At 43.0% G+C, this 15,720-nt stretch overlaps 1 long non-coding RNA gene across 1 annotated transcript; it reads left to right on the top strand.

The window, feature by feature from the left end:
* Window positions 1-3,893: 3,893 nt before the first annotated feature.
* Window positions 3,894-13,598, top strand: LOC139575104 (uncharacterized). The gene is made up of 3 exons (XR_011674891.1): window positions 3,894-11,198; window positions 11,389-12,771; window positions 12,907-13,598. It is a non-coding gene; the product is annotated as an uncharacterized lncRNA (long non-coding RNA).
* The last annotated feature ends 2,122 nt before the right edge of the window (window positions 13,599-15,720 follow it).

Raw genomic sequence — 15,720 nt, forward strand, 5'->3', positions numbered from 1 at the left:
GAGGTTGTTGCTGTTTTTATATCGATGCATCATCGGGAATTTAAGGTAATGTAAACGGACTGGCGAGTGCCATCAAGAGAAGGTAATAGCAAAGATGAAACGGGAGAGAGTTGACATATTATTCTAGCAGGAAACTCGTCACTTCTCCCCTCCTGAACACAAGAAACCCAAGAAAATGGGATATAGGAATACCTTTTTTTCTTCTTATAAACTGGGTAGAAGGAGCATTGCAATCTTGATCCCAAATTCACTTAATTTTGAGTTTATATCAGAAATAAAAGACGAGGGCAGATTTATATTAGTTAAATGTAGACTGGATAACAAGGAAGTGACATTATTTAATGTATATGCGCCTCCGGGGAGTGACATGGTCTTCTATAGGAAGGTGTTTGATTTAATTGCCACAGAAACGTCTGGCACTCTTATCTGTGGAAGGGATTTTAATATGATCTTAAACTCAAAATTGGACAGCAAAAATCAAAATAGGAAAATTAGCGTGGTTTCTAAAAAGATCAATAGGATATTTCAGGATTTAGGACTGCTTGATGTATGGCGCAACATCCACATGTCAGATAGGGAATATACTTTTTACTCAGCCCGCCACACTGAATACTCCAGGTTAGACTACTTTTTCATGTGCAGTGCAGATAGACACAGGCTTAAGGATTGTAGGATCGGGAAACTTAGAACGATCTCATAGTCATTACAAAGACCCTCAAATTATGAGAGATTCAAAAGGTAAAACAAGAAATTGACTAGATTTATACTGAAGAAGTATAGAAAAAGCTTAGGTTCCTGAAACAACGATATTATGAAGCAGGCTCAAAGGCAACAAAATGACTAGCATGAAGACTCAGAAAACAACAAGCACATATAAAGGCACAGGGCGAGACCCAGATGCAGACACGGGAGGCAGATGGTTCGAGTCTCTGATATTTATTATAATCCAAGGGGCAGGCAAGAGAATGGTCGTGGACAGGCAAAAGATCATAACAAGGTCAGAGTCCAGGAGGTACAGGGTGGCAGGCAGGCAGTATGGTCAGGCAGGTAGGTTCAGAGTCAAGGCAGGCAAGGGTCAAAACCGGGAGGACTAGCAAAAACATAGAAGAGGAAACAGGAGCACAGAAATAAAAAGCTGGTTGACTTGACAAAACAAGACAAACTGGCAACAGACCAACAGGGACAACAGGAATAAGTACCCAGGGACTAATGAGGAAAACAGGTGACACCTGGAGGTGGGTTCGAGACAATCACAAAGACAGATGAAACAGATCAGGGCGTGACAGCACAGAATACAATTTTGAAAATAAAAGACCCCAAAACAAAGAAGATTACATGCAAATTGGATGAAATACAGAATGCATTTGAATCATACAACACAAATATGTACAAGCAACCAGAGAAGCAAGATGCCCAGACAATAAAGCATTTTTTTAACTCACTTGATCTCCCCTCAATTGGGACAGAGCAAAATGATAGACTTACTTCAGAAATAACTACTGAATGAATGAATAATGCAATATATCTAGTCTAAAAGCAAATAAATATCCAGGCACTGTTAGCTTCCCTTCAAAAGGGTTCAATTCTTCAGAGAGCAACTAAGACCTCTACTTCAGGCCTGTTTTAACTGGACTCTGCGGGAGAACATAAGAAACATAAGATTTCTAGCAGTGGTAGCAGTGAACATAAGATATGCATGTATGCTGATGATGTTCTGTTATTCCTTAAAGACTCAGACTCAAGTGTACCTAGATTGATGGATGTTTTACAAACATTTGGAACATATTCAGGGTATGTGCTTAACGTACACAAGACCCAAGCATAAGTATATAATTATACCCCACAGGAAGTACTCCATTAAATATCTTGGAGTAAATCTACCATAAGATACACCCAAACTTTATGACATGAATTACGATCACATCAACAAGAAAATATATGATGACCTGGACAGGTTCACTTCATTCTTAGTAGTAGAATTGAAACAATCAAAATGAATATCCTGTCAAGGTTACTGTATTTGTTCCAATCACTGCCCCTAGAAATCCCACCTAAACAGTTTAGGGAATGGGATAAATGGATTTCAAGGTTTATCTGGAACAGTGGGGGTATGGCCTTACCAAACCTAAAATATTATTTTGGTGTGTTAGTGTAATTCAGAATATGAATCCAAATGGAAAGACTTTGACCGAGATACCCATAGAGTCAGTTTTGGGTAAACAGGACATGGTAATAGAAATATACAATAGACAAAATCAGTGGATTAATTTCTCTCTTAAGACATGGTGTAACGGAATTCCTCCTCCTCTTCATACGAAGAGGAGGAGTAGTGATTCGACCAAGGCGCAGCGTTGTGATATGACATAATGAATTTATTTACAAGCGACGAAGACTGACACGAACTATACTTGAAATAAACAAAATAACAAACGACGTAGACGAAACCTGAACATGGAACTTACATACAGACACGAAAGAACTCACGAACAGGAATAGACTACATAAAACGAACAAACCGAAAACAGCCCCGTGTGGTGCACAGACACAGACACGGAAGACAATCACCCACAAACAAACAGTGTGAAACAGCCAACCTATATATGGTTCTCAATCAGAGGAAAACGTCAAACACCTGTCTCTGATTGAGAACCATATAAGGCTAATTACAAGTGACCTAAACAATGAAACACAAAACATATAATGCCCACACCAACTCACGCCCTGACCCTCTAAACATATACAAAAATAACATAAAATAGGTCAGGAACGTGACATAACCCCCCCCTCAAGGTGCGTACTCCGGACGCACTACCAAAAGTCTAGGGGAGGGTCTGGGTGGGCATCTGACCACGGTGGTGGCTCAGGCTCTGGGCGTGGTTCCCATCCCCTCTTAGTCACTACCCGCTTTCGTAGCCTCCTCAAAATGACCACCCTCCATATAACCCCACCTAAATTAAGGGGCATCACCAGGATGAGGGGCAACACCAGAATGGGGGGCACCACCAGACTGGCTGGCGGATCCTGGCTGGCGGAAGGTTCTGGCGGATCCTGGCTGGCTGGCAGGTCCTGGCTGGCTGGCTCTGGCGGATCCTGGCTGGCGGAAGGCTCTGGCGGATCCTGGCTGGCGGAAGGCTCTGGCTGGTCATGGCTGGCTGACGGCTCTGGACGGTCATGGCTGGCTGACGGCTCTGGACGGTCATGGCTGGCTGACGGCTCTGGACGGTCATGGCTGGCTGACGGCTCTGGACGCTCATGGCTGGCTGACGGCTCTGGACGCTCATGGCTGGCTGACGGCTCTGGACGCTCATGGCTGGCTGACGGCTCTGGACGCTCATGGCTGGCTGACGGCTCTGGACGCTCATGGCTGGCTGACGGCTCTGGACGCTCATGGCTCACTGGCGGTTCTGGCAGATCCTGTCTGGTTGGCGGCTCTGGCAGATCCTGTCTGGTTGGCGGCTCTGGCAGATCCTGTCTGGTTGGCGGCTCTGGCAGATCCTGTCTGGTTGGCGGCTCTGGCAGATCCTGTCTGGTTGGCGGCTCTGGCAGATCCTGTCTGGTTGGCGGCTCTGGCAGATCCTGTCTGGTTGGCGGCTCTGGCAGATCCTGTCTGGTTGGCGGCTCTGGCAGATCCTGTCTGGTTGGCGGCTCTGGCAGATCCTGACTGACTATCGGCTCTGACGGCACGGGACAGACGGGCGGCTCTAACGGCTCGGGGCAGACGGACGGCTCTAACGGCGCTGGGGAGACGGACGGCTCTAACGGCGCTGGGGAGACGGATGGCTCTAACGGCGCTGGGGAGACGGACGGCTCTAACGGCGCTGGGGAGACGGATGGCTCAGATGGCGCTGGGGAGACGGATGGCTCAGATGGCGCTGGGGAGACGGATGGCTCAGATGGCGCTGGGGAGACGGATGGCTCAGATGGCGCTGGGGAGACGGATGGCTCAGATGGCGCTGGGGAGACGGATGGCTCAGATGGCGCTGGGGAGACGGATGGCTCAGATGGTGCTGGGGAGACGGATGGCTCAGATGGCGCTGGGGAGACGGATGGCTCAGATGGCGCTGGGGAGACGGATGGCTCTGGCCGGATAAGGCGCACTGTAGACCTAGTGCGTGGTGCCGGAACTGGAGGCCCCGGGCTAAGGACACGCACCTTCATGCTAGTGCGGGGAGCAGGGACAGGGCACACTGGACTCTCAAAACGTACTCTTTGCCTGGTGCGTGGTACCGGAACTGGAGGTACCGGGCTGAGGGCACCCACATCAGGACTAGTACGGGGAGAAGGAACAGTGTGTACAGGGCTCTGGAGACGCACAGGTGGCTTAGTGCGTGGTGCCGGAACTGGAGGCACCGAACTGGATACACGCACTACAGGGAGAGTGCGTGGAGGAGGAACAGGGCTCTGGAAACGCACTGGAAGCCTGGTGCGTGGTGTAGGCACTGTTGGTACTAGGCTGGGGCGGGGAGGTGGTGCCGGAAATACCAGACCATGCAGGCGTACTGGCTCTCTTGAGCACTGAGCCTGCCCAACCTTACCTGGTTGAATGGTCCCCGTAGCCCTGCCAGTGCGGCGAGGTGGAATAGCCCGCACTGGGTTATGCAGGCGAACCGGGGACACCATGCGTAAGGCTGGTGCCATGTAAGCCGGCCCGAGGAGACGCACTGGGGACCAGACGCGTTGAGCCGGCTTCATGGCACCTGGCTCAATGCCCAATCTAGCCCTACCAGTGCGGGGAGGTGGAATAACCCGCACCGGGCTATGAACACGTACAGGAGACACCGTGCGCTCTACTGCGTAACACGGTGTCTGCCCGTACTCTCGCTCAGGTCTCCTACCTGACTTCGCCACTCTCCCTTCTAGCCCCCCCCCCCAAGAAATTTTTGGGGTTTACTCACAGGCTTTTCGGGCTTCCATGCGCGTCCCCTCATAACGCTGGTTCCTCTCTCCGGTTTCCTCCGCTCTCCGAGCTGCCTCCAGCTGTTCCCCTCCTCCCGTTACACCGCTGCTTGATCTTTTGTTGGTGGGTGATTCTGTAACGGAATTCCTCCTCCTCTTCATACGAAGAGGAGGAGTAGTGATTCGACCAAGGCGCAGCGTTGTGATATGACATAATGAATTTATTTACAAGCGACGAACACTGACACGAACTATACTTGAAATAAACAAAATAACAAACGACGTAGACGAAACCTGAACATGGAACTTACATACAGACACGAAAGAACTCACGAACAGGAATAGACTACATAAAACGAACAAACCGAAAACAGCCCCGTGTGGTGTGGTGTGGTACACAGACACGGAAGACAATCACCCACAAACAAACAGTGTGAAACAGCCAACCTATATATGGTTCTCAATCAGAGGAAAACGTCAAACACCTGTCTCTGATTGAGAACCATATAAGGCTAATTACAAGTGACCTAAACAATGAAACACAAAACATATAATGCCCACACCAACTCACGCCCTGAACCTCTAAACATATACAAAAATAACATAAAATAGGTCAGGAACGTGACACATGGTTTAGGGTAGTTAAGCAAATTCCTTTAGACAGAGAGGTCAAACTGCTGAGTTGGCCCGCATAAGACCCCAGCTTCATCCCTGCAATTCAAGATAGCAGATTTAAAAAGTGGACGCAGAAAGGCATCAGATCATTTTGTACAATTATAAGGAATGGGGACCTGGAGAACTTCCAGGACCTAAGTAAAAAAGCACGGCTTGGATAAACAATATTTTTACAGATACCTACAAGTTTGAAACTATTTTTTAAGGGAGATATAAGTGATTGACCCTCGAGCACCTCAATCTTGGGGAGTAACAAAACAACTATTTCAAATTTGGGTATTCTATCCTCAAAGAAACATTCTACAAACTATATTAAACAGAAATGGGAGGAGGAACTTAACATTGAAATAACTGATGAAACATGGTTGAACATATTTGAGACTCAACTAAGCTCTACCATCTCAAGGTCTTGGAGAGAATTCTGTTGGAAGAATGTTATACGTTTCTTCATAACACCTAAACTGAAATCAAACCAAAATGGCTCCCAACACCCTTGTTGGAGAGAATGCAGGCTATCAAGGGTGGATCACTCTCATATCATTTGGTCCTGCCCCGCAATCAACATTTTTCTGTGGAGAAATAAGATCTATCGTTGGAAAAATAATTGGATTTGACATAGAACAAACATTAATTTATTTGTATTTGGGTGAAATAACTGATAATTTACACAATAGAAAAGTACCTGTTGAAGGTCCTACCGGCAGCCAGTAAAAAGGCTATCACTAGGAAATGGCTACAAAGAGACTGTGACACAATGGATAGATATTGTTAAAGAAATACACCTTTGCATTAAGAATTCATGAGGAGAGAGGCCAGGAATACTGGGAAAAATATGATTCGTACTTGAACATTTTCTAATTCAAAGATGATGACACTGTAACTATTCTGATGAAAGTATGATGTGTGCAGTGCCTGCCAGATCTTTTTTTTGTTCTTTTACTTTATTTGTATTTTCTTTGTGTTCTTCAATTCAAACAAAGTAACAAAAAAAAGAACGGTTCCTGCAACGTTCCCATGAAATGTGTATAGAACATAGAACACCATGTTCCGCAAATGTTTGGTGTGACTTTGATGGAATAGTCTCCTAACCCTCAGAAAACTGGACACATGAATATTCTTGCAATGTCCCGTGGAACGTGTCTAGAACATTAATATCTTTATTCTGAGAACATGGTAACCACGTTCTGAGTAAGTTTTGTTTGACATTAAGAGAATGTTCTCCTAACTCTAACGCCAAAACATGCTAAGTATGTCCTCAGGAGGTTTTTACTAACATACATAGAATGTTCCCCTAACTAACGGAAAACTGGACACTCAAACATCAGGGGGAACATTACCGGTAACATTACAAAAATGTTCTCTCTCCCTAGAAGTGTTAGCTGGGGAGCTGCTTACACTTTTCACAAATGTTTATGTCAGTCAATTATTCCGCTTTCACTACAATTAGCATAAATATCACAGGTCTCACATTTTATGGCTTTACTGTTCATCTCCGGATCTGACTCCAAAACAGAGGAGTCTGACGTGATTATACTCAAGTCAGAAACAGTGGTCCTGGTGAGACAAGCTTTGCTGGTGACAGCTAGGTAACCTAGCTAGTCAGAGCTAGCCGGGGCTAGCCTGCTAATGTTAGCTCCAGGAGACAGTAAAATCCAGCCGAATACGATGTGTTAAGAACAGCACTAACTCCTTGGTCCCGAAAGAAAACATTTAAAACAAAGGTTTTAAAGGTATAAAAGTGTCTTGGAAATATAAAACGTATTGCTAAGTGTTTTTAAATAGTATAACACAGAAGCGCTGTATCACCACTTCAAACTTCCAGATCCTACTTCCTGGGTGATGGGTGGAAATTGTAGACATTTACTAAAGTCATTTTTTAAATTTAACCTCTTGATATTGGAAAACGTGTTTTGTATTAAGTTGAACATGTGCTCTTTATGACAACATTTTAAAATTATGTGAAATCAAATGTATTTTTGACCAAGTTTCACTTCTCAAAAGAATTGGTGGTACAACACAGTATTCATTAACCAATATCTTGGGTCTCTGAGATTTGATTGGGCTGCGCAACTGACACTCCGTCATATGAACTCTTGGCTACTTCAGGATGGATATCTGAAGCAGGTTCTTCATCCTCAAAAGTGTGTACATTTTGCATATCAAGTTGCCAGTCTGATGGTCTTCTCTGAGCAGTTGACATTCCCTAATTTAAACTCTCCACAGGTAATAGGGTTTGTACCTGAGCCTCATTTACATTCTGTTTGTACCATTTTGTTTAATTTCACCTAGTTGTCGCTAGCAATAGAATGTGTCACAGTCCTCTTTAAGACTGAATCCCCTTTAAGACTAAATCCATGTTCTAAATCCTTTTGACTATCTGAGATTGGCCAACACAATCAAAGTGATACTAATTGGTGCAGTTATCACATGCTAGAGACAGCAGGAGCGGTAGAAATACTCTGAATGATCGGCTATGAAAAGCCAACTGACATTTATCCCTGAGGTGCTGACCTGTTGCACCCTCTACAACCACTGTGATTATTATTATTTGACCCTGCTGGTCATCTATGAATGTTTGAACATCTTGGTCATGTTATGTTATAATCTCCACCTGGCTCAGCCAGAAGAGAACTGGCCACCCCTCATAGCTTGGTTCCTCCCTAGATTTTTTCCTAGGTTCTGTCCTTTCTAGGGAGTTTTTCCTAGCCATCGTGCTGCTACACCTGCATTGCTTGCTATTTGGGGTTTTAGGCTGGGTTTCTGTACAGCACTTTGAGACATCAGCTGATGTAAGAAGGGCTTTATAAATACATTTGATTGATTGATTGATTGATTGATATAATGACAACTTACACTGCCATAAATCCAAGGACAGAAAAGTAATGTTTTATGTGACATGATTTACACATAGCCTACAAGACACTGACGCAGGAACATCTACATTTTAAAAAGTCTAATAAATCCATGTAATATAGCCCACACATTCACAATGAATCCATTATTTATCTTAGACAGGTCTAAAGAAACATATTTTATCCAAACGATTTGAGGGAGTGCGCACAAGCGTCTATTCTGTGTTGAGCGGTTAACAAAGAAATAGGTACTCTGTCAGGGCAATTTCTGTTAAACCTTACTGATACTAGAAGATCTTTCCTTAAGCTTAGTTGCTTAGGCAGTAATTTTGATATTGTTAAAGAAGCTAGATCATATAAGATAAATGTGTGTGCATTAGTATAGGCCTGTTTTAACTTGTTTTGTGTGTGTAGTATAGGAACCTACCTAGGGAAGTAGGTTACCATTGTCTGATCTGGGCCCACAGCCAAGAGCTGACCAGAGCGACCAATGGTTTCCTGTTAGTCAGAAGAGAATGAACTGATTACTCTTAATCTACTGAAAACAGAGCAAAGTGTTGTATCCTGGGCACCAGTGATAAAGATGTTGTCCTGGTATTAGCTTGTTGCTGGGTGAAAGATTCATGATTGTGTGTGTGGGTGTGAAACCATCTATCATCTGGGCAGACAGCAAAAGGCGCATACTGCCAGTGATAAAGATGTTGCTCTGACACCTATTGTCCTTTGTCCTCACTAGAAGATTAGAATAACCAGCAGTTGCTACAGGACGAGACAACCAAATTCTGTACCTTTTATCCCAGTTTAGTCCTGTTTCTCCACACACATACACATACCAATATCATGTGTTTTGTATATGTTTGCATAAGACAGCCTGACTATATAAGGTTCCTGCATTTCTAGTGTCATTTGAGCTCTCGGCCTTCCACCTCAGAGTGGAGGGCTGACCAGCTGCATTATTGCAATTCTTATTAAATAAAGGTTGATTGTTTGAAGAAATGACAAAGTCTCTCCACATTAATTAGAATTTCCATGACAACTCCCAGTGGCGACCCTTCATGTAGGGTAGAGGGTCTTTTTTCCAAGCTTAAAAGGATAAACGTTCAACATTGGCCATGCTGTCAATCCAGCATGACTTCTGCCTCTCTCAAAACAACTGGAAACTCAGAACTAGGAAATCTCAGACTTCAGTGAGTTCAAGACAACTGGGAAATCAGAAAATACCAACTGGGAAAATACAATTTGAACGGTCATCCAACACGGAATTTCAAGTCAGGACCTCGGCCTCTTTCTAGAGCTCCGACCTGAAGATCACTAACGTCATGATTCGACCTTGTTTTTTTCCAAATTTCCACTTGTCTTGAAAGCACCATAAATCCAGAGAATGCCAGATATTGATGACAAAGGTTGATGACAAAATCTGCCCACAAAGGACCGCCGCACCACCTTCCTGTTCAAGTGAGGACAGCACAACAAGGTGAGTCCGTAAATGTATTGTATGCTGCTGCATAAATTATGTAATATGCCAGGGAGATATGTATACTGTAGCTAAGAAAGTAATGCTAAGTGTATGTTGGGTAGTTAGCTGTTAGTAGCCCATGTGCCTCACCATTTTCCCCTCATAATTTAGCCTACTGTTCTGACTTGTTTGTGCACGTGTAGCCTATAGCCTGTTTTAGAGAAATTTCATAATCAAATATTGTAAGAGATTTAATTGTCTGCTTATATGCCTTTTTTATTTATCCTACGGTTCTGACTTGGTGTACAGGGAGAATACTGTAAGAACGGCCCATGTTCTAAATTCTGTCGCTGTACATTTCAAAAGTGCTAAACAAATAGTTATATTGACTACGTCCGTCCTAACTCGCTCATTAATAATGTCTTAATCGAAGTTACGATTGCCTTTTATCCGCTCGTCGTCCCCTTATGCCATAGTTTGTACATCTCAATTGTCATTTGAAACCACATTTGTTTAAGCAAGTCAGCCATATCAGCTATGTTTTTTTAAAAGGCAGTAAATTAGGTTGAATTAACTGTTTCGCTGCCAGATGAGGCTTCGCTGATAGCCAGGTGTAGCAGTGGTAAGATGTTGGGACTGCTGTTGGGACAGCTTTATGTAGGCCGTTTGTGGGCACCGTTTGTCACCGTTATACTGAAATTAATGTATTTGTTAGTGTTGTGTTGTGTAGTGGCTTTGCTGGCATGCATCCCACCAAGATTTACATGCTAAAGTCGCCACTGGTAGTGAGATACCCAATAGGCTGGACGATTCTCTTCTCATCACTCATCTTCAAAAAACATATACTAAAAACTTGGAAATCCATCAATCTGCCCTCATTATCACAATGGAAAAATCTAATGATTTATTAAATAACATAAAACATAAATTGGTACAATTTAAAGCCATGTGGAAAACATGAATGCAGGCGCTAGGGATGGGGGTGTGAGCATTTCGGTCTGGGCAGAGGAGATGTAATCGTTGTTTGTGTGCATCTGTAAATTGTTGTTCGTGTGTGTATGTTTACATCTAGTGTCATTTTTCTTTAAAGGAATTGGTGCTTGGAGTTCGTTTGTCCTCGACCTGACTTGAGGTCGGCGGGTGAATTCAGATTGAACCATTGGAAAGATGATACCCCAAATTATTATTTTCGGATATACAGACTACGCTGTAGTCAACAAAAAATGGATTGCAACTTGCAAAACGTGTGGGAAGAAAATTACAGATGGAGGCATAACAACTTTCAACTTTGTTCGACATTTGAAGCTACACAAAGAACGGTAAGTCGTGGCTAATATAGCCGACAGCTATATATAACTTTGCTAGTATAGCATGTAGGCTAACATAACGTTAAATCAATGAGCCTCCACACAGTCAGCCAGTGCGGGAACCTGATCTTTGCACCCAAGATTGAGACCAGGCAAGATTGTGCTACTGCCCCGCTCAATAATTTTTTTTATATGCTTACAGATTTGAACAATACCAGATGAACTAAAGTGTCACAAGTGAACCACAACAGTCTCCAATCTCACAGTTCATGGAGACCCATGAATCATCCACAGCAGAAAGCTATCAACAATGCAATACTGTCCGACCTGGTTATCGATTGCAACTTGCCTCTGACGAAAACTCTTGTTTTCCACAATAGACACTTTCTGCCAGTGGTTGACAGTAAGTACAGCCCAGTGTGTCGTAGAACATTGGCATCAAAAATAGAGAACCTCGCTACAGAGAGACGTTCAAAACTGAAAACTCAGTTGAGCAAGACAGACCATGTTTCAGTCACAGTGGACATTTGGTCCGACCGAAAGATGAGGGGCTTCCTTGGTGTCACTGTGCACTGTATGGAGAAAGACGGAGAGAGGATAAGGCTCAAGTCCAATCTCTTGGCCTGTGACCACTTCAAAGGCCCACACACAGCCGAAAGAATCTGTGAGCAATTTGAGGCCATATGTGGTGAGTACAGCATTAAAGATAAATTGGACTATATCATTAGTGACAATGCTGCCAACATGAGAAAAGCATTCACGGTGTTCTTCCCCATTGAACAAGAAGATAAAGTACATGACGAAGATCACCTTGATGACCCAGAGCTCTGGAATGACCTAACCCTGGAAGACCAGCAAACAGTGGATGCTGCTATTGCAAAAAACAGCGCTTGCAGTGTTTTGCCCACACTCTCCAGCTGGTGGTGGGAGACGGCTTGAAAGAAACAAAAGTGATGACTCCTTCTCTTTCAAAGCTATCAAAAATCAGCTCACTGCTACATACAAGCACAACATTCAAAGAGGTGTTTGAGGCTGAATTTGGGGAAAGAGGCATCCCTTCTGCTGTCAACACAAGATGGAACTCAACACTGAGACAAGTGAAGGCAGTTACCCAATGTGATCATCTTAAGCTCAGTCATGTTCTACAAAAGGCTGGGCACAAGGAGTTGTTGTTCACAGTACGGGAGTGGAATAAGTTGAAGGAGTTGGTGGACATCCTGAAGCCATTTGGAGAAGCAACAGATACAGCATGACACAGGGGGAGAAGATAGTCACAATCAGTTCTGTTGTTCCCTCGGTTCTGTCCCTGAATCACCACCTGGAGCAGCGGAAGCCTCAAGTCCATTTCCTGAGCGGCCTGGTCAGAAGTCTCCAGGCATCCCTGAACAAAAGATTTCTTGGAATCTTCATCAATGTGAAAATGGCCAGGACACAAGATGGAATCACTGCCCACTTTTCAGATCCAGTCACCTCAATGCAGCTGCCTTGGATCCGGAATTTTCTCTGATGTGGGTGGAGCACCATGTGCTGGTCAAGGAGGAGGTCAAGGAGGAGGTCAAGGAGGAGTTGGCACAAAGAGTGAAAGGTAAATATTATTGAGTTTAATGTAACTTTTTCTCATAATTTAATCCAATAATATTTTTTCAGTTTAACCCACTGCATCACCAATACTCTAATACTGGCCTTTTTGTTTCTGCTATGCTTTTACATGTTTTGCCAGAACTGATTCTGCAAGATGCTACAGGGACTGAGCAAGCTGTGCCTCTTGTTGATGAGGAAGAGTGAGAGGAACGTAGTCTTGGACAAGAAGAAGGGCTGTTTGCAGCATACTGTAAGAGGCAGAAGAAAGCTGTTGGGACCACTCCAGCACTACAGCTAAGTCACTACCTTGACATATGCAAAGGATAGAATGCCCTCTTGTTCTGGGCAATGAACAGGAAGGCTCTTCCTTCACTGACCTGAGTGGCCATCAGGGTCTTGGCAGTGCCTGCCTCCAGTGCTCCGGTGGAGCGTGTCTTCAGCCATGGTGGCATCCTACTGCGGCCTCATCGTGCACAAATGACTGACAGACTTTTATCGAATTTGGTCTTTATCTGAGATAAGATAATTTTTTTTACTGTTTATGCATTACACACACACATGTAGTCTCCATGTTCAAGTTTTATCTCCCATCTTTGGGATCTGTATTTTTTTTTCAGACATTCAGGCCAGTGTTCAAATTGTAGGCCTACTTGAAGTTCAGTATCAGTTGTTTTGATGTACCTTTAAATAAATGATTAACTTTATGGCAGGATTGTTTTAGGTGTCTAGAGTATATCCGGAGAGAGAGAGAGAGCACTACAATATTTTGTTTTTGTTGTCATATTGATGTTTCTTTCTCATGGCTACCCATGTATATCCATGGAAATATAAAGTTTATTTGGAAAGTAATAAATATATATATATTTTAAAGCATTCATGATTTGCGTAAATGTAATATACTATTACTCTTGTTAAATATGGAATGGTATTACACTTGGTGAAGAGCACATTATGACTTGTTTAGGACTCAAAATTCAAAGTTTAGGACTTGAGACTTGACTTGATACTTGACGGTCTTGACTTGAGACTTGACTCGGACTTGCCTGTCTTGACTTGGGACTTGAGTGCTAAGACTTGAGACTTACTTGTGACTTGTAAAACAATGACTTGGTTCCACCTCTGGTGGTAGCTAACTGAGTCTGACTAACACAGTGAACTAGGAGCAACAAACCGTAATGTCACTAGCCCGAATCTAATCCAATCTGGTCAGTCTGTAAAGCATAGAATCAGGGTGTCCACTAGTTACCACAGCCACAAATTTTAAATTGGCTATATTGTACAAATGTATGAAAACTAAAATATGCTTTTTGGTCTTAATTTAACATTAGGTTTAGGCATAAGGTTAGCAGTGTGGTTAGGGTTATGTTTAAAATCCCAGAAATTGTAGAAATCGGCAGCCTTTATGAGCTTTACCTGAGTTACTGGCCAACACACTGGCCTTGGTGCGGCAGGTAGCCTAGTGGTTAATGCGTTGGGCCAGTAACTGAAAGGTTGCTAGATCGAATCCCCGAACTGACAGGTTAAAGAAATCTCTTGTTCTGCCCCTGAACAAGGCAGTTAACCCACTTCCAAGGCTGTCATTGTAAATAACAATTAAATAAAGGTTAAATATATATTTTTAAACACAATACCCCATAATGTTAAAGTGGAATTATGTTTGTAGAAATGTTTACAAATTAATTCAAAATGAAAAGCTGAAATGTCTTGAGTCAATAAGTATTCAACCCCTTTGTTATGGCAAGCCTAAATAAGTCCAGGAGTAAAACTGTGCTTAAAAGTCACATAGTAAGTTGCATGGACTCATTCTTTGTGTAATAATAGTGTTTTAACATTCTTTTTTAATGACTACCTCATCTCTAGACCCCACATATACAATTATCTATAAGGTCACTCAGTCGAGCAGTTAATTTCAAACACAGATTTAACCACAAAGACCATGGAGGTTTTCCTATGCCTCGCAAAGAAGGGCACCTATTGGTAGCTGGGTAAAAATGAAACAAGCAGACATTGAATATCGCTTTGATCATGGTGAAGTTATTAATTACACCGCTCAGGGATTTCACCATGATGCCAATGGTGACTTTAAAACAGTTAAAGAGTTTAATGGCTGTGATAGGAGAAAACTGAGGATGGATCAACAATATTGCAGTTACTCCACAATACTAACCTAAATGACAGAGTGAAAAGAAGGAAGCCTGTACAAAAAACAAATACTCCAAAACATTCATCCTGTTTGCAATAAGGCACTAAAGTAAAACTGCAACAAATGTGGTAAAGAATATTTATGTCCTGAATACAAAGCATTATGTTTGGGGCAAATCCAACACATCACAGAGTACCACCCTTCATATTTTCAAGTATCGTGGTGGCTGCATCATGTTATTGGTATGCTTGTCATCGGCAAGGACTAGGGGAGTTTTTTAGGATAAAAAGAAACGGAATACAGCTACAGGCAAAATCCTAGAGAAAAACCTTGTTCAGTCTGCTTTCCTACCGACACTGGGAGACAAATGCGCCTTTTCAGCAGGACAATAACCTAAAACACAAGATCAAATATACACAGGGGTTGCTTACCAAGACATCAGTGAATGTTCCTGAGGGGCCTAGTTACAGTTTTGACAATCTATGGCAAGACTTGAAAATCTGTCTGTCTAGCAATGATCAACAACCAACTTGACAGAGCTTGAAGAATTTAAAAAATAATAATTTGCAAATATTGTACAATCCAGGTGTGCAAAGCTCTTAGAGACTTACACTACCGTTCAAAAGTTTGGGGTCACTTAGAAATGTCCTTGTTTTTGAAAGAAAAGCAAATTTTTTGTCCATTAAAATAACATAAAATTTATCAGAAATATAGCGTAGACATTGTTAATGTTGTAAATGACTATTGTAGCTGGAAACGGCAGATTTTTTATGGAATATCTACATAGGCGTACAGAGGCCCATTATCATC

Source organism: Salvelinus alpinus, chromosome 5 (genome assembly GCF_045679555.1).
Source record: "Salvelinus alpinus chromosome 5, SLU_Salpinus.1, whole genome shotgun sequence".
NCBI lineage: Eukaryota > Metazoa > Chordata > Actinopteri > Salmoniformes > Salmonidae > Salvelinus > Salvelinus alpinus.